This window comes from Vombatus ursinus, unplaced genomic scaffold, assembly GCF_900497805.2.
Source record: "Vombatus ursinus unplaced genomic scaffold, bare-nosed wombat genome assembly UNPS02014791.1, whole genome shotgun sequence".
In the NCBI taxonomy this organism is placed as follows: Eukaryota; Metazoa; Chordata; class Mammalia; order Diprotodontia; family Vombatidae; genus Vombatus; species Vombatus ursinus.
In genome coordinates this window covers 64,972,115-64,992,696 of record NW_020954569.1, presented here as the reverse complement: position 1 = coordinate 64,992,696, position 20,582 = coordinate 64,972,115, and the positions used below count along the sequence as shown (strand labels likewise).

General features: G+C 41.3%; 1 pseudogene; it reads left to right on the top strand.

Moving 5' to 3' along the window:
* Positions 1–14,406: 14,406 nt before the first annotated feature.
* On the top strand, positions 14,407–15,314 carry LOC114047883 (annotated as a pseudogene).
* Positions 15,315–20,582: the final 5,268 nt, after the last annotated feature.

The window sequence follows — 20,582 nt, the reverse complement described above, 5'->3', positions numbered from 1 at the left end:
GCAAGTCATTGCTGGTAACATGCTAAACACAATTTGTGGCTATCCCATACCTCTACATTGCTCTTTGGTCCATGTGTAATTTTGATTCTTCTTTGACCTGATCCACCATGATTCACATTTATACAGCATCACTGAGAATACTGATGTTAAAAAGACCTTATCCTCATGCCTGGAATGTTCATCCTCCTTACCTTTGCCTCTTGGAATGTCTAACTTTCTTTTTTTTTTTTTTTAGCCAAAGATAAGGTTTATTAGAACATCCGTCATATTGGGTAGACTCTTAGGGAGTCTGAACGTTAGTAAGCTATTGGCTAGATTATAAGAATCTCAGCAGTGGCTAGATTATATGAATCTAAGCCTTTTAATGGAGACAAGGTGGATCTTATATACAGAAAGACTGTGGGAGGGACCCAGGAGTAGCCAGTAAACTGGGGTGAACAGAACTCTTGGGACCTGGACCTTGTGGCCAAGGGAGAATGGAGCCTAGAAGGGTGGGAAATGGCTGGGGGCCGTACATAGGAAGGTAAGACAAAGGAAGGCCAGGTTAGATTAACAGAATTAGGAGATTGGGTGTAACCACAATGAAAGGCCAGTGATGGGATTATAGCCTCAGGTGAATGCCAGTGTGAAAGTCCAGGGTTTTTCCTTTCTGGGGCCCAGATCCCAACCCCATCATTCCCCCCTCAAACAAAAGGGACCCAAATTCTTTTGGAGTAAGGGGAGAAGGTCTTGGCTTCTGAAACTGCTTCCTGCTGGCAAGAGGCATAGAGCTATCCCTGCCTCGAGGGGGTCCCAAAGAGAAGGTTGACTGGAACCCAGCACAGGCTGCATCCAGGGAACAATGTGGGGACATTGACTGGTACTCACTGTTTGCTACCATTTGTAGGTGAATGGCCTGTAGTCAATGCCTAACTTTCTTAAAGCCTCAGCTCACATACAACATCCTGCACAAGTCTTTTCCTGATCTCCCCTGTTGCTGGACTCCATCCCAATTCCTTTGGATATGCTTCATATTTACTTATCTATATTCATGTTGTTTGTGTCTCTTCTTTCACCCCTAGGTAAGCTCAAGGACATAGTCGTTTTTATCCCAGTGTGTCCCTGAGTACAGTGAGCACAGTGCCTTGCACATAGCAAGTTCCTGAATTGAGTTCTATTTTTTTTTAAAAGGCAGTAAGCAGCTTAATATGATGGAAATTACTGGGAAATTTCCCATATTTGATCCAGTCTGATCTCCTCTTATTCAACTATGTGCCAAATCAACTATGTGTCAGTTCACTCTCCATCTCCAGTGTCAGATGTATGTACTGATGGGCTAACTCAATTGAATGTCCATCTAGATGCAGAAAATAATTTGGTTGATACTAGGTTTTTCATCTACTTTGTTTTACCAGTATAGTTAGGCAAATCTTTTACTTTAATTTTTTTTAAAATCTGAATTTAATGAACATCAAGAGCAGATTATATTTCTATACACAACATAAAACAGAAAAAGAATATGAGAACATAAATCTCTATTACATATGGTTGCTTTTCATTTTTTCAAATATATGATAAATTCAACATGTTACTGCCTGCTTCTCTGTTTCCTTCTTAACTTCCTTCAGTTCTCTTTTTTGCATTTAAAAGAATGCTTTATTGGTCCTCTTTCTTTACTTTTTTTTTTTTTAGTAATTGTATCTTAACTCCTATTGCTCCTCTCAAATCCCCTCAACAAATTTTCAGAGGAAAAACACAATCTTTGTAGCAAATAAACAAAGCAAAGCAAAAGAAATCCATACATTTTTGGTATCTAAAAATGTATGTCTCAATCTTAACCTTGAGGCTAGTACAGCTTTGTTCAGGAGAGGAAAGTATGCCTCCCTATCAGTCCTCTGGAGTAGCTATTAGTCATTGTTCAGAATGATTAAGTCTTTCAAAGTTATTTTTCCTTATAACATCAATACTGCATAAATTGTTCTTTTGCTTGCTTCACTCTGCAGTAGTTCAAATAAGTCTTCTCAGGTTTCTCTGAAACCATCCCACTCATCATTCTTAATGGAACAATAATTTTTCTTTATGTTCATACCATAATACATTCAGTCCTTCCCCAATTAATGAACAATCCCTTTGTTTTCAGTTCTTTGCTATGATAAGAAGTTAGGCAAATTTCTTTCAAACACCTACCTCATTCAGGAGGTAACAACCTTTTCTTTTTAAAGAAAAAAGAAGCTTAAAATGGAATTTCAGCCAGATTAAATGAGGAAAAACTTCCTAAAATTTAGAATTCTCCAAAAGTAGAGTGAATTGCTTTGGGAGATACTATATTTCCCCTCATTTGATGCCTTCAAACAAAGGTGAGATCACCACACACAGTGATTATTGTGTAGAGTGGACCCTTTTTCAAGTACATCTTGGATTAGACTAGACAGCCTGGAAGGTTCCTTCTAACTTGGAAACTCTATGATTCTGTGAGTAATCTCAATGCTTCCATATTTGATGCATTGTATTGTACAAGTATTAACTCATTTTATCTTCCTAACAATCCTGAAAAGTAAGTGCTATTATTATCATCTTTATTTTGCAGATGAGAAAACAGAGACAGATAGAAGTTAAATGACTTGCCCAGGGTCACAGAATTAATGAGTATCCGAGGCTAACTTTGAACTCAGGTCTTCTTGATTCCAGGTCAATCAATATTGATCTGATGGGTCCCATGGGCCCATCATTCAGTTTCAGAAGCTGAGACATTTGCCCCTTTTGCCAAAAGGAATTTGGTTCCCATTTGTCTGCGGGCCCCAGAAAACCCTTAAATTTTTTTTTACTCTGGTCTCTGGTTCCTTATGGACTTCCCTTTTCTCCCTTTGAAAGCCCTAGCCCCACCTTTTGATCTTATGCAGATGCCTTACAAACTTCTTCCTTCTAGTACCCTTTATTATCTATTCTCATTGTCTATTCAATCTCTCAGACCTTCCAATTGGAATTCTCACCTAAACCCTTTTCCCAGCCCCCTCCTCTGGCCACTCAAAGTTACTTTAGTGTATATAAGATCCACCCTGGCCCCCATTCAAACGCTGAGACTTTCTCATGCTCAAAAGGCTGAGACTCTCATACCTGCTCGTCCCTATGGGCATTACCAATGTTCAGATTCCTTAAGAGTCTGGCCTATATGATTTATCTCTAATAAACTTTTTCTCTGGCTGGAAGGAGATTTGAGTTGAATTCATTCAGGCAGGGCCTGTGTCACAATCTTGGGGTCCAAGCACCCCAAACCTCTAGACTTCTTCAGATCCACTATCCACTAAGCAAACTAGCTGCCTAAGCACATAGCTCTGTACCTCAGTTTCCTCATCTGTAAAATGAGGACTTTGGACTGGATGACCTTCAAGGCCCCTTCCAGCTCTAAGTCTCTGATCCTATTGGTCTCATGACCATCTAGCACACAAGAGGCACTTAATAGATGCTGAATGATTAAAGAGTTGATGTTGTATAAAAGCATTCTATTCCCCAGGGATTTGTTACTTGGAGTATCACTCTCTACTAGACTTTCTTTATAACACTAAGAGAGTGGAGTATCTATTAGATCTAGCTTTATATGGGTACCAAAAATACCCAAAAAGGCTTTGTCGAAGTGTGGTTCCTCTGATAGAGTTGCTTCACAGCACAGATGCCCAAGGACGGGCATGTGTCCGCTACAGTGTGTGTGTGTGTGTGCGTGTGTGTGTGTGTGTGTGTGTGTGTGTGTGTGTACATGTGCCTAGAGTTCCACAGCTTTAACTTTATAACATTCACAAATAGTCAACAAAATAAGAGATATGCCTGTGTCAACACCTTCGCATTGTGGCTTGTTTGTTTAACTTGCCACTCGAGCTACCCTATGAATTGATAGCCAGAGAAAATGATAAATAGATCCTGATCCTTTGCTTTGTTTAATTGCTAAGAGTCTTTAAAAGTGCCACTTCAACGTGCTTTATTGGCACTGCTGCTGCTGGGAGCCATCAGGCCAATAAATTAACTGTGGGGGGAGTGGGGGGACAACAGAAGAATGAAAGCAGAGCCCAGATCTCCTCATTCTTTGCTTGAGGCTCTTTCCCTACAGAAGGCTGAAGGTCAATCACCAAGTAAAATTTACAGGGTTCCTTATACCTGAGGGACACTATTATTGGGATGATTATCTTATTCTCCGCTTTTTAATTTATTTTATTTTTCTATCCACTCACATTTCTATAACTGTTTCAGGCTTAATAACAGTATTACTATTACATAGCGCTTTGAGGAATACAAAGAGCTTTACTTATATCATCTTGTTTTGTCTCTGCATCAACCCTGTGGAGCAACTGCTATTTTACCAATGAAGAAACTGAGGTTGAGATAGATTAAGTGATTTAATCAGGGCCACACAGCTAGCATTTATGTCAGGAGGCAAAGTTAGGTCTTCCTGATCTTAAACCCAAGAATACACCATCTACTGGGCCACGTAGCTGCTCCTTGCTACTGCTAAATTGAGTCAATCCAAAGAAATGTCAAGTCAAGCCAACTACCATTTGCTAAGGACTTACTGTGTGTCAGGCACTATACAAGTACTGAGATTAAAAATCATTATTGTCGTTCACCCTTCATTTTCAAAGAGGACCAATGATATCACAATGTTGGGGTCAGGGTACAGTGTGTTCAGCTGTGACTGATCAGTCCAGTACAAGTTTGGAAGGCTCTACCACAGCTCTGGCACAAGTAGTCCATTAGAACATTTGGGATAAAGATGTCTTTAGATACGTGTGGTCCACGTTTCCTTCGTGCTACTGTGAATCTGTTTTGCTCATGAAGTACAGAGACTTCTTTGATGTAGGCACATCATGCTGGGCATTCCTGTGCCAGCATCTCCCATGTCTTACAATTGATACTAAAGTTCTTCCAAGAGACCTTGAGAGTGTCCTTCTTCTGACCACCACGTGAGTTCTTTCCTTGTGAGGGAGGTGCTAGTTCTTTCTGAACACTCTATATACCCCTCAGATTAAAAATACAAGTAAAGCAAAAACACTCCCTTTCCTCAAGGTGCTTATATTATTTTCTTTTTGAGGAATTAGGGTTAAGTGACTGGGCCAGGGTCATGCGGCTCGTAAGTGTCTGAGGCTAGATTTGAACTCAGGTACTCCTGACTCCAAGTCTGGTGCTCTATCCACTGTACCACCTAGCTGCCCTAAGGTTCTTCTATTCTAATGGGAGAAGACAACACATAAAAGGAAGCTGAAAAGTGGAAGAGGAATGAGGGGGAGAAGGAACCTGCAAGGGGGCAAGATGGAGAAAGAAATCCAGAGAATCAGGAGTAGAACCCAGCGAGGAATGAAGGAGTGCTGATCTAGGCACTTTCCTTAAAATGGAGGTTCTAGAGGGAACTAGCTAATCAGAGGAAGCTCTATCCTCCTACTTGATGAGGTGTCCCACGCAAGCATCATTATTGCCATTTTACAGATTGAGGCTTAGAGAGAGTCATTGGCTTGCTCAGGATCAGACAGTTCAGTAAGTGACGCAGCTGGGGAAAACCTTCCCAAGTCTCCTGACTCGGAGCCCAGTGCTCTTTCCATTGAACCACACTCTCCCATATGAGCCCATTCAAAGATGTTGACTATGATTTCCATTACCGGATGTCCAAGCACAAGCAACGAACACCAGCTGTATGCTTCTGGGCAACAAGTTGGTGTGAAGCATTTGGAGACCGCAGTATCTATGCAATCTAAGAGACAAAGAAACAAGGCACTAGATGGCAATGGGGTCTATGGAACACCTGCCAAAGAACTGTCTTTCTTTGATAGCAAAGAACCAGCTGTTCTCCCTGCCTCGAGTACAGGGCTTCTTACCCTTTATTTTTTGTCTCAGAAGTCTACAGGCCCCTTCTCAGAATAATGCTCTTAAATGCATAAAATAAAATACATAGGATTATTAGGGAAACAATCCATATTGAAATATGTAGACTATATATGAACTGATGCAAAGTGAAGTGAGCAGAATGAGGACATTGTCAACTGTAAGGGCAACACCGTGTGATGATCAGCAATGGATGCCTGAGCTCTTCTCAGCAATGCAATGATCCAGAACAATTCCAAATGACTCATGATGGAAAATGTGATCCACCTCCAGAGAAACTGATGGAGTCTGAATGCAGATCGGAGTATACACTTTATTTTTTTCATGTTTTTTCTTTTTGATTTGTTTCTTCTTTCACAACATGATTAATATGGAAGTATGTTTTACATGATTGCACATACATAATCTATGTCAAATTGTTTACTGTTTTAGAGAGGGGAGAGGGAAAGACGGAAAGAGAAAAATTTGGAACTCAAAATTTTTTTTAAATGAATTTTAAAAATTGTCTTTACATATAATTGGAATAATAAAATACTACTTTTTTTAAAAGAAAGAAAGAAAGAAACACATAGACTAATCAAAATATTCAAAAAACAAATTCATGGACCGCCGGTTAAGACATCCTGTCTACCATCTGCCTTCCAATCCACCCTTCAGGTCCACTTATGGAACCATTGCCTGATCAGTCTTCCCAAAGCACTGCTTTAGTCATGCCCCAAATCTTTTTTAACCTCCCCATTACCTACAAGACAAATTACAAACTACTTAACCTTGCATTCTAGGCCTCTCCACAGTATGGCTCTAAATTATTTAACTCCCATGATTCCCCCAACACTCTAGTAAGATGGCCTGTTCACTGGCCCCTCCAATAATTTTCTCTAACTTATACCTCAGAGCATCCACTCAAGTGATTTCCCTTCCTGGATGGTCTGGCTGCTTCCTCTCTATGAATTCAAACTCCACAACCCACCCCCTAATTCTTTAAGGCCAAATTCATGTCCCACCTTGTCCATGAAGCTTTCCTTGAACCCCCTAGTGTGGGACAGCGACCCTAACACAATGAAACTCAGAGACTTCTCAAGGTGGAAGCAAAAGTTACTCTTTATTACAATCTCGCGAGAAGGGGCATCTACTCCTCCAGTACACTACCAGCAGGAGAGAGGCGCGGCACAGAAGGCAAAAACGAGGTTATATACCCTAACATAAAACAAACCTCTACCCACCACTATCCCTTTTTCCCATTGACTGGGAGGTGGGCTTACAATGTAGGTGCGAAAATTCTTTCCCAGAGACAAAGAACAAGGAAACAGGGTATAGCCAATCCAAACATACATGTCCTTATTTAGCAAACCTGATGCTGATGTGGCAGTGGTGTGGCAATCAAGGAGGGGAAGGGCCATAAAGTCTGGACAAACAAGGTACTTTCAGGGGGACATCACCTGATGTACTCCCTTATCTTGTTTACATATTTGTGTAAACCAATAAACCAAGAAATCAATTAATCAATAGACTAATCTCCCCCTGTCCTGTTTTCTTATCAATTCTGTGGGAACCAAACTGTTAGCATTCCTCACACCCTGGACCACAAACACCCCTCTCCCCTCTGATCTGTTGCAGTGTTCACTGTCTATACCACTCGTCAGGCAAAGTTTGTATTTTCACATGTGCAAGTCCCATCTCAACTAAAACTATACCCTCGATGCCTAGTATAGTGCTAAGCACATAACAGTCCTCAACAAATATACATATACAGGTAGGTGGCATTGTCGATAGAGCACAGGCCAGGGAGTAAGGACAACCTGAGTTCAAATCCAGCTTCAGATACTTATTAGCTGTGTGACTCTGGGCAAATCACTTAACCCCAATTGCTTCAACAACAACAAAAAAAAGAAACTACAAAAATATAGATGTATACGTATTTTTGCATTTATAATGAATGATGGTGATCCTACTTTATATTTTTAACTGTTTTGTTCACATATGTCTCTTTTCTCTCTTCTCTTTCCAAATATATTGTAAACTCCTAAAGGGCAAGGACTATGTCTAGTATTTCTCTCATATTCTATATCCCCTTTCCCACTGTACCTAATGCAGTGATTTATACATATGCATTCAACCCTGTTTTCTTCCAGCTTTACTGTTACTTAGATGTTTTGTGTATATTACTCTTATTTATACACAGAATAAGGGCTCTGGAAATGTCTTAATAAATTGGCAATGAGATGAGAGAGTGAAAGACAGTGAATCAAAGTACAGCTGTCAATTATACCCATACAAAGGGATGATAAAGCTATCTTCAGATCAATCCAATCCAATCCAATAAATATTTATTAAGTACTTATTATGGGACAGGCACTGTACTAAGTGCTGGGAATACAATTAACAAAAAGAAAAACAGTCCTTGTCCTCAAGGAGCTTACAATCTAATGGGGGGGAGAGCCAACACACAGAAGGAGGCAGGAAAAGGGGGAGGGGCACAGAGACCAGGGAGTGGGAGCATCTTATTCTTGGAATTGAAACCAGGCTGAGCAACAGATGCAGCACATATTGAGGTGTAGATGCTAGGGGTGCTGGGACCCCAAAATCACAACATATAGGTCCTGTGTGAATGAATTGAACCCGTCTTCTTTTAGCCAAAGACAAGATTTATTAGAGATGAACCATGCAGGCCAGACTCTTAAGGAATCTGAACATATGTGACAATCGTAATGACAAGCAGCATGAGGAAGTCTCAGGGCTTAAATGGGGGCCAGGATGGATCTTATATATAGCCAAGTAATTTGGGGTGACCAGAGGAGGGGTTGGGAGGAGGATAGTGAAGCTGGGATGACTGGGGGAAGAGTTTAGGGAGAATTTCAATGGGAGGTTGAATGGGGTCATCCTGAAATAGACAATGGAGGGGTAGGCTTTATTAGGGTAACAAAGACCTGGAAGATAGGGAAGGTACAGGTTGAATGGGGTCTGCATAAGACTAGGCTTCATTGGAGTACCAAAGGGAGATTGGGCCTAGGATAAGGGAGAGGCAGATGTTCAGAATAAGAATGATAAATAAGGAAAGGCCAGTTGAGTGGGTTATAGGATTATAGCCTCAAGCAACCGCTTGAGTTCAAAGAAAATTTAAGGGTTTTCTGGGGCCAGTAGACAAAAGGGACCCAAATTCTTTTTAGGGTGAGGGGCAAACATCTCAGCTTGGGCCCATTCCCCATCAAGGAGAGTGAGCCAAAAGTTAAGATTCTGTCCTCAATAAAGGCAGGCAATACAAGGAGTCTGGCACTCCACCCTCCAGCTCTCCAATCAGAGTGGAGAGGAAGTTGAGGGAGGTGATGTCAGTCAAGGCTTGAGTTAGCAGCATGATGGTGAGATTAGAGGTGATAAGTTTAAAGTAGGAAGGGTATCTTGTTTCCTGGAGTTGAGACCAGGCAAAGCAAAGACGCAGAGTGGAGATCAATCTTTCTATATAAACAATAAACAATTTTCCTGGGTCTCATTTGTATCATTTGTAAAATGGGCTGATGACATCTTGGCAACCTGAAGGAACTGGTAAAACGACCTTTGGAAATCCCTTCTAACCCTGAGATATTTAATTTTAGGATCCTATGTTTCAGGCAAAGGAGTGAGGTAAGGAGATACACGTTCATGAGACATTGAATCTTAAAGCCCTAAGAAGCCAGCGGTATCTGAGAGAGGATGTGGGCATTGACACAATGGGAGTGTTTCTATAAGGCCGCACATTATACAAAAGATCATAGAATTTAGAGCTAGAAGGGAACTAAAGGTCATCTAGTCTAACCCCATTCTTTTACAGTTGAGGAAACTGAGCCTCAAAGAATATAAGTGAAGCATCCGAGGAAACGTAAGTAGTAAATAGCAGAGTCCCCAAAGCACTCAAAGCCAGAACAAGTCTTCTTTATTAAAGTTCACCAGCATAGTATGAACCAGCATCACTAACGTTTTAATTTTGCTGAGGGTCAACCTTGCTGATAAAAATATCTCATTAAACTAGTATTCAATTTGAATCAATTCAGCATTTATTAATACTTACTCTGTTCAAGGCACTGCCTAGAAGTCAATCTGCCACTAACTCGCTGTATGACCTTGAGCTGTCACTTCAAATCCTTTGGGTTCAAGCTTCTTCTTCCGAAAAAGGGAAAGGATGAACTTGTTGATTTCTAAGGTCTCCTCCAGGGCTAATGTGGCATTCACACTTCAAAAGGGTGGTCTTTAAGGCTGACATTCTTCATCTCTCGATGCATGAGTCACGGCCCTCTTTGGCAGTCTGGGAAGGCCAACTGACCCCTTCTCAGAATAATGTTCTGTTGACTACATTCATAAGGAAAGAAGATCCTAAAGAAAATGCTTCAGTTAGAGGTTAGGGAGAAGAAAAATGTAATTTTATTTTTCCCATTCAAGTTCATGGACCTCAGGTTAAGAAGCCCTTCTTTAAGTCTCTACTGGTAGAATTTGAGACCCCAGGACTAGCAATACTGGAGATAATGTGGGGCAAAAAGGGGCCTTCCCAGTACCCGTTCCATCTCACCATATAAGATGGTGTCCAATTCCTTCAACTGGTGAACTTAGCCTTTACCTTGAGCAAGGCTTACCACTGAGTGGTTTTTTTTTTCCCCCAACAGTGCAATATTGCATATAATAACAATTACCAATGACCTCCACTGGGTTGTCCAATCTCATTATTGCCAATGCATTTGGTACCTGCCACTGACAATTTGCTTCAGCGGAGGTTTTATTCAGTGGGATATGATAGAACTGTACAGCAATCTTTTTCCATTTAAATAGTTTAATTGAGGAAAGCTATCAGATGTTTCCAAATTTAATGTATACAACAATTTGCTTCTCCCTAACTCTTTTCAAAGCTGAGTTGGGAGAAAATGACATCTGATTCTTATAGAAGGAAAGCAATTACATTTCAGCATCTGCCTTCCCCGGATTGCATATGTTTTTAAACATAAAAAGAAATTCTTAATATGTAATTGTCAGGTAATAAAAAGGGGAAAAATATTTTACTTTGTGTTTATGAAGTAATTTTTCAAAAGCATAAGGGAATTACATGTTAATGTGTTATGTTTATGACTGCACTCTAATACTGCACTATTTCTTCAAGTTTGGGGTCTTCCCCCCTCCTCTCCATCTCCAAGGATCTTAAGCTAAACCAAGTCCTATGTCCTCCATGAAGCCTTCCTTGGCCGGCCCAGCCCATGCTGATCTTCCTCTTCTCTGAAGTCCTAGATCAGAGCCTCAGAATCCAGGGCAACCATTAGCCATATTCTGCATTCTGGCAATCTGACCAGGCATCATTTTGTTCTCTCCCCTTCCTGTCCCCAAACTTGGAGTTAACTAAAAGGACTGGTATGGAATGTGAGTTTAATCAGACCCCACTGATCCAATTGCCAGCTCTTATCCAAATACTTGACTCAATCTCCCTGGTGCTTGAGAGGGAATAAACCAGTGCCATCTTCCATCATTATAGAACCTCAGAGGCTGGGAGCCCCAGGCAACTTGTGCTTCCTAGACCTATGATTAGCACACAACTACCACCCCTTCTCCAAATCCTTATGACTACACCCCGCCTACAACCCAGAGTGAAATCCCTTGGTATCACTCTATTCTTTCATCCCCCTCAGCTCTGTATTCCCCTCCCTAGTTGTTGTGCTGCTCTGCCCTCTTCTTCAACTGTGCTCTCTGAAACTCAGTCCAGATCCATCCTTAACCTCCTTCCCTTCATCTTGGAACTCTTCCTCTCCTTCTCCTTTCATTTTCTCACACTTACAGAAATCTGGATTCTCCCAGAAGGCACTCCATTTTTAGGACTGGGTGACCTCTATCTCATACTCTGGCTCTGACATACTGAGCCAAAAGGTGGAATTGGCATATTCGGTCCCTCTACCCCATTGCCATCCAGAACATCCCTCAGCAACCTCTCTTCCTTTGAGGTTCACCCCATCTGCAGTATGACTCTATCTAGATCCTTGTTGCCATCAGCATGCAAATCATTATCCCTGTTTTCTGAAGGAAGTCCCAATCTAGCTCACAGTCTTCCTCTCCAGCCCAATTCCTGCTGTGAGGTTTAAAAAGTTAGAGAGACATAACTTCTGGATAATTTAATAATTTTATTAATAATACCAGCATTTTAATAAAAAGAGGTCAGCAGCACTCCTGAGTGCCAAAGACCCTCATGGCAGTGGGCTCATGGCTTATGTGCTCTTAGAAAAGGGATGTTCCTGAGGGTGGCAATCTACTCTGATTGGTTAACAATTAATGAGAGGTACACTATACAAAGAGAAGTGAGCTCACTCCAATGAGGGGCTGAGAGTGACATCATGTCACTCTTGGACAAAGAGACTATCCCTATATCCAGACCACTCCCAACCAAACTTGATTGAGTGGAATTCACCTTAGATTAGAGATTCTTTGTAAGGGTGGGTGGTGTCTGACCAAGATTGAGGAGAGTTAATTCAATGTCCTTTAAGAGACTGAACATTGTTCAACACATTACATTACAACATCACTAATGTGAAAATATGTTTAATAGGAATGTATATGTATAGCCTATATCAGATTGCATGCTGTCTTGGGGAGGGAGGTGGGGAGGGAGGGGGAGAAAAATTAAAACTCAAAAGTTTATGGAAGTGATTGTTGATAAATCAAGATAAATTAATTTTTTAAAAAAAGAAAAACTATGGAATAAAATTAAAAAAAGACTTAACCCAAGCACCACCTTCTATATGAAGCCTTTCCCAGTCCTGTCATTTACTCATGTACTCCCTCCCAAATTACCTTGTATTTAACTACTTGGTTTCAAGGGTGTTCTGGAGATAGTTTGAACCTGCTGGAGGGCTAATTGTGAAATTTTCAGCACGAGCATTTGTACCTAGGAAGTCAGCAAACTCTCAGATCAGTACCTTGATCTATTGTTTTGTCTATTGTCTAGACTTAAGAAAGTGATGGGGAAATGTCAATAATGCAAATTAAACCTAGAAGTATCATCCATAAAAAAGAGAGAGAGAGACTGAACATTGAAATGAGGACTATAGAAAAAGGGGGAACTCTGGATCTTCCCAAATCATTGATTATTAATAACCATTTCTCTCACTGCCCTCATACTTGGAGACTTCAATACACACTTTGATGCCCCCTCAAACAGTCTGGCTTCCTACTTTGTCAGCTTCCTCAACTTCCATGACCTTTACCTACATTCTACTTCAGCCACACACAGAGACACCTATACCCTTGATTTCACCCATAACTCACCTATTGTGTTACCTCCACAATGTGGAACTTTGAAATTCCTTTCTCAGATCATAGCCTTCTATCCTTTCATCTTTTCCTCCTTCCTGACTCCTCTTAAACCTGTTCTTAATCCTCACCATGACTTCTCCATTCTTCCTTCCCCTGGTCTGGCTTCACTTTCTTTCCTTTGCAGACTTGACCTATAGTCCAGGGCTTCTTAAACTTTTCCCACTCTCAAACCCTTCAGTGCTTCTTAAACTGTAAGTTGCAACCCCATATTAGTCAACCAGTCTACTCTTACTACATCTCTTGCCTCCTTGTTCTATGCTTTCCCAAATCCCAAACCTAGATGTCCTCCACCATTTATCTTTTCCAGAACTGCTCCTGAATGCAGCTAGAGAAAGTCCCTCAGTTGGGTTGCTTGGGTCCAACACTGATTTATGTTTTTTGATCTCAGCTGGGCCCTTGGGGCTGCATGGCAAATTTTTGTTTTTCTCTGATTGACTCTGTGACCCACATGGCTCCAGGACCTGTCCACATACTGAGCTCATGCATGCTGGAGTCCAGTGCTGGGTAATAATCACAGCAGGTCTGTTTCTCTCTCTGATTCATTGCCCCTCTCCTGTAGTTACACCAGAAAATCTGCAAAATAAAGCTCAGGTATAGCTCATCTCTAGGTTTCCTTCAAATGTGGACCAAAGGAATTTCCAGTACCCCTACAAGCAGTCAAAAGAGCAGGTGCAAATCAGGTATGGGATAGCCTTTATTTTACCCCACAGGAAGGGAAGAAACGCACATTTAATGGACACCTAAAATCTGCCAAGCATGTGTTAACAGTTTAAAAGTATTTTCTCATTTAATTTTCAAAACCTTGAGAAGTAGGTGCTATTATGATCCTCACTTTACAGTTGAGGAAATGGAGGCAGACAAGTTAAGTGACTCACCCCGGGTCACAAGCTTTTGAGCATCTGAAAGACTGGATTTGAACTCAAGTCTTTCTGAACATGGTCCCAGTGCTCTATCCCCTCCACTACCCACCTCTTCTACTAATTTGAACTTCAGAAGCCACATTGGTCATCCTCTTTTTTCTCCAAAGAAGCATGTTGAAATCGCTTTCCTCTAGAAGACCAAATGCAAGCATACACCCTCCTGGTTAGGTCAGTTAGAGCCTTTATCATTTTTGAGTCTCTCTTTCAGTTTTTAACTGATAGACTATTTTGCATTTGTGGAGCATTTTATACTTTGCAAAGCACTTTGCCAACCTGGACTTACTGTGACTGCCCAGGTTGGATCCCATTTTTTGAGCATCTTCCCTAAAACATGACCTCCAGCTCTCACTTGCAGCAGTGCCAGTCCTGCTGGCCTGAAGGCGATGCCAGCTGCCCTTATAACACCTGGATCTCCACATCCCTGCTAGAGCCATTTACCTCCCCAAGTCCTTATTCTAATTTCCAAATACAAAGTCCAGAAAAGCTCCAGCCAAGCAGCACAGCAATTTCTCCTGCTCCTCCTTCATCCATGGATATGTTTATTCAAGATATTCCTAACTCTACCACTAGCCCAACTTCAAATAACTTTTCCTCTCAGAACAATCCCAAGATTCATCACAGCCTGGTCAAAAAACCTAAGATGAGGATAGTGTTCTCTCAGGCTCAACTAAATTAGATTAGTAGATTCATGGAGCAAAAGTACTTCAATCCACATCAGATCCAAAATGTGGCTGAGAATTTGAACCTTACACACAAGTCAAGACCTGGTTTCAGAACCAGAGAATGAAGTCAAAGAGATGGCAGAAAGACACCACATGGTCAAAGAATGGCAACACTATGGGTATGGTTCAGAAAGGATCAGCTGTTGGGGACTACATGAGCTTCTATCTCCATATGGTGAACCCTTCTAGAAACCTTTCAGTATGGGGCAACCAAACTTGGAATAACCAGTTCCAGAATGTTGGAGAGGGTGCATTTCAGCACCAGATGTTTCAGCACCCCCACCCTGCCAGTGACTTAGGGGCTACCTTTGGAAATAATACTAGTGAGATCTATTCCATGAAACCACAGACAACTATAAGTTTTAATGGCCCCCACTCGGTGGAGTGTCTCCCAAACTACTCCATGAACATGCAGCTGACCCACATCAAGTCAGAAGAGGACTATGATTATCGACAGGCCAGTGATGCTCAAACACAAATCTTAGATCCCTGTGGGGTACCTATATTCCAGTTATAATCTGGGCAGTTAATTTTTCCCCCTAGAAAAAGTACTCTTTCCAGGGCTCTTTACCACCGTTTTCTTTTCCTGCCTTTTTAGTATTTCTGTTAGGTGACTGTTGCGGTTGGTTGGTTTATATGAGTGAAGGCATATCTTACATGCAGAGGGTCACTATCTTCTTTAGATTTTGCTGTCTGACTCCAGATTTAGGCACTATTGAACTATATATAGAAAAACCTTAAACTTCAGAATCCTGATCCAAATGACAAGATGAAACCTAATATCAGTTGAAGAAAATGGCATTGAAAAAGAACGTAATGAGGAAAGGTGGGTGGGTGGGATATGATGCCTTTGTGTTTTAAACTAGGCTTTTGGTAAAATTATGGTTAGAATAGTAAGAAAGCTAGTTGTCTTTCTGGGTTTTATCCTTAATATATTCTTTTAACAGAAATAGATACAAGTTCATGCTTGTGCCTTCCCTCTGAGATTATCCCCCAATTTATCCCTGTATATATTTTATTTGCACATAGTTGTTTGCATGTTCTCTCTCCAATTAGATTGTGAGCTGATTTGAGGACAGAAACCATCCTTTACCTTTCTTTGTATCTGAAGTTCTTAGCACAGTGCCTAGCACATAGTAAGCTCCTTAATAAATACTAGCTCATTTGGAAAAAAAAAAAAGACTAAATGCAAGCTTATGTGTTCCCAACTGTCAGAGAACACTGAAATGATACAGGATGAGTTTTGGTATTGATTCTGGAATCAGGACAGGTTGTATACAAGAAAGTCATGACCTCTTAGCTACCTTACTACAGATGATCCTACCTGCTGTGGCCCTGATGTTCCAGGTGCTACTCCTGCTCATTGTCACTGCTTTTGATTGGAAGATCCACAGAGAATTGCAAAGATTTGACAGCCTCAACAATCAATTCTTTAAAATCCAGGACTTGCTCCTTCTCGAGGGAACAGATGAAGCCTAGGAATCCTGGTCTTCATTTGCTTCCACATTCTGTCATTCCCTCAGGGAGGCATTACATTCCTTCTTGTCTTTTTGCTATCTTTCCATTTTTGCTTTTCTTTTCTGCTTCCGGGCTGCCCGTGTCAGGTTTCTTACAGCCTTTGGGCCAGAGTTATTTGGTAATTGTCCTAAAACTAGGTATCTGAGCTACAGATACTCACTCTGGAAATTTGGTAATTGGATCTCAGGGGCCCATATGGGATGACTCTAGCACATTCCTCTAAGGACACTTAAGTGGTAAAAGGTTTTCTGGAAGACCTTTGGACCTTGCCACCAAAGGGTGGCATGTCATAAAAGCACCATCCACTCCATGTTGACTAGGCTTCTTTTCTCTTAAAAAGCATTGAAACTATCCTCAAGACTTTGGTCTAGGGAGGAGAAGACAAACCACTGTTATGACTTCTTGGGGGATGTAATTACTGAACTATAAGGAGTCATTCAATGAATAAACATTTATTAAGTACTTACTGTGTGCCAGACACTGTTTTAAGGGACAGTCCCTGCCCTCCAGGAGCTAATAATCTAATGGAATCATGAGCTCCACCCACCCATCCATGATCATGGCAAATTCAGAGGTAGGGAAACTGTGCCCAAATGAATCAATGGTACAGCCTTACTGAAGATCTTTTCTATATTATGGGCGAGTAAACTTCCTTGTGTTAATGCTGAATGGTCTATAAGTATATCATTGCATTCTCATCCTGAACTTGAACTTGACTGGCCTGCAACAGCCATCTTAGTCCAGAACTTCACCACCTCTCACCCAGACTATTGCAATTATTGCCTCCCAGCTGGTCTCCCTGCTTTTAATTTCATCCCCTGTCCGATCCATCCTCAATACAGTTTTCAAAATAATCTTCCTAAGCGACAAGAGTCTCTGCTGACAATCTACTAGGAAAGTGCTTCAATTTTTACTTTAAAGAGCTGCACTTATTTGAATTTTTGTGGTGTGCACGACTAAGCTAAATAGGTGAAAGGAGTCTGTTTTGATAGGAATTATCACTACACCAGAGAAAGGTGAAAGTTACATTTAGCTGGTTGCCGATATGTGTTGCTCTCCACTCCCAATATTCACAAAACACAGAATAAGAAAAGGAAAATCATTTTTTACTAAGTCACCTGTGATACTTCAGTCTCTCACTTAAAAAGAAAAAAAAAAGATGACATTCACTTTTTAAACTCTTTAATAAGCAAAGGGAAGGGAATGGCCCAATCCCATAACTAATTTCCTCTAAAGTTACTCTTTTGGTCTGACCCTGTCACTTCTTTAATCTATAATCTTCAGTGGCCCCCTATTGCCTCTAGGCAAGTTCCTCTCAGCTTTGAATATAAAGCCTTTCACAGTCTGGTTCCAGACTGTTTCTAGAATTAATTCACACTGTTTTCCTTTACCTGCTCTTTATTTCAGTCAAGCTAGCCTTCTTGCTGTTCCCTGAATTTGATATTTAATCTCCTTATATGCAGTCAAAGGACCTGAGTCTACATCTGGGCCCTATACGTACTACCTATGTGACCTGAACAAGCTGGTTCCTCTCTCTGGGCCTCGGTTTCTTAAGCTATAAAATGAAGGGGTTAAGGGTCCCCTCTAACTCTAAGTCTCATGATCCTATTGAATTAAGTCATGGGAAGGCCTTGACTTTTAGGCCTTTCACTTTTAGGCCTTGACTTTTAGGCCTTGACTATTAGACCTTGACTTTAAGGCCTTTGGAGGGAAGTGTGATGAAAACGGGACTGATGAGTCAGTCTCCCAGATGCCCCTCTTCTTGACTGAGGCAAACCAGGATCAGTCACAAAAGGCTGGCCTGGGCAGCTGCCGGGAAGATAAATGGTGCCCACATGCAGCTCAGGTTTCCAATCGGGATTTCCTCCGACCTACAACTGGCCCTTTGTTGGCAGGGAGAGCAAGAAGCTCCCAGCTTACCAGGGAGGTCAAGGTAAAGTGATTTCAATTAGAGGGAGATCACTTAGGTCCCAAACCAACACAGACAAGTTATGTAACACTGGCGGCTTGGCAGGCAAAAGTCATTTATCCTTTTCTGAACAGTACAGTTTGGGCTTTGCAGGAAGCTTCTTTGCTTTGTTTTTGGTTTTTTTTTTGTTTGTTTTGTTTTTTTGTTTTTTTGTTTTTTCAATCTCTTTCTCTTCCCTTTCAGGTCCTTGAAAGGATAGGGGGAAAAAAAAACAAACCAGAAACAGAAAGAGCTGTCAGAAGCCCCTTCCCATTCTGAAGCCGATTCTTCTCACCCCAGGCAGGTGAAGGAGCTATAGAAACCTGGAAATGAGAGACTACTGAGGCCTGTCGGACACCTCTGTTCTGTCCTTTACCTTAGGCGAGATGAGGTGCTATTGCTGAATTCTCTAGAGCTGCAGTCAAACTTTTTTGAGCCTCCACTCCTATAAGTAAAAAAATGTTAGCATGTGCCCTCAATATCTATCTATCCTATCTATGCTTATTTCTACATTTTACATACACACCCACATGTGTACTAAAATTACTGTAAAATATTACAATATTACTGTACTAAAATTTTCATATATTATAAAACTAATATAAAAACAGAAATGAAAAAAGATGAAATAACATTAGATGCTAGAGTCCATTAGAATTTATTGAGTAGGGGACTGACACAGTTAGAGCTATACTTTAGTTTTTTTAATTTTTATTTTATTTTTTGCTTTTTTTGGCTAGGCAATGGGGTTAAGTGACTTGCCCAGGGTCACACAGCTAGTAAGTGTTTGTGTCTGAGGCCAGGTTTGAACTCAGGTCCTCCTGACTCCAAGCCTGGAGCTCTATCCGCTGTGCCATTTAGCTGCCTTTTGGAGTTACACTTTAGGAGAATCACTTTGGCAGCTATATGGAAGAAGGTACAGTGGATAGAGCACTGGGCCTGGAGTCAGGAAGAGCTGAGTTCAAATCCAGCCTCAGGCATTTACTAGCTGTGTGACCCTGGGCAAGTCATTTAACCCCTATTTGCCTCAGTTCTTCATCTATAACATGGAAACACACGGAGAAGGAAATGGCCAACTGCTCCAGTATCATTGCCAAGATCCCATAGGCTCATCCATGGGGTCACAAAGAGTTGGATACAACTGAATGACTCGACAACAACAATAGAAAATGGACTGGAGAGGGGAGAAACTTGAGACAAAGAGCCCAATTAGGAAGCTACTACAATAGTCCAGTTGAGAGGAGATAGTTATGTGAGTAATGAGAAGGGGATGGATGTGAGAGATGTTGTAGAGGTATACACTACAAGATCTGCATTCTAGTGGTGCATTCATGCACCACTATCTTTCCAGTTTCTAGGATTGTACGCAAGAGATAATAAGAAGTTCAGCGGAGGGGAAGGTTTGGGGAGAAAGGTAATGAATTCTGTTTTGGATGTATTGATTTTGAGGTGCCATATGGGGCATCAAGCTTGAAATGTCCAAAAGGTAATTGTCAGTATGGGACTAGAGTTCAGGAGGGAGATTAAAGCTAGATAGAGAGTCATAGATATTGAAGTCATCTGGATAGAGATGATCATTAAACCCACAGGTGCTATTGAAATCACTAAGTGGGAGGCTATACAGACATTAGGGAAGAGGCACCAGGATGGCACAATGGGGTACATCCACCATCATGGAGCATGATATCGATTTAGCAAAGGAAACTGAAAAAGTGAGTAGGAGCAACACCAAGAGAGAAAGAAATATCATGGCAGCACAGAGAGGAGCAAGCAAGCAACCAGGGGAAGAGGATCAGCCATGTCAGGTGATGCAGAAAGGTAGAGGAGGATGAAGACTGGGGAAAGACCATTAAAAGACCACTGGTAACTTTGGAGAGAAAAATCTCAGTTGAGTAAAGAACTAAGAATAAAGGAGGTTAAGAACCTAGGATACTGGAGGAATGGTGATTTATGCAACAGAAACGGAGAAGTTTGGAAGAGGGATGTGTTGGAGGGGTGCTAATTTATCAACAAAAAATGAAAAAATGGAAGGGTTTGGAGGTCATTGGCTTATTCATTACCAAGACCAGGAGTACAGAACCTACTGTAGCTGCTGTCAGTGTCTGGGCAGGTTAGGTTACCTCTTTTCTTGACGGGTCAATACATGGGGTAACCATAAAGGAGGCCAGTGGTGGAAGTGTCAGTGGGAGAATTTGGAAAGTAGTGCAACAGCTGTGTTGGAGACAAACTCAAGATTGACTGGGGAAAGAGGATGCCGGCAGTGGATAGAGATCCCACCTTTGAGCCAGGAGGACCTGAGTTCAAATCTGGCCTCAGACA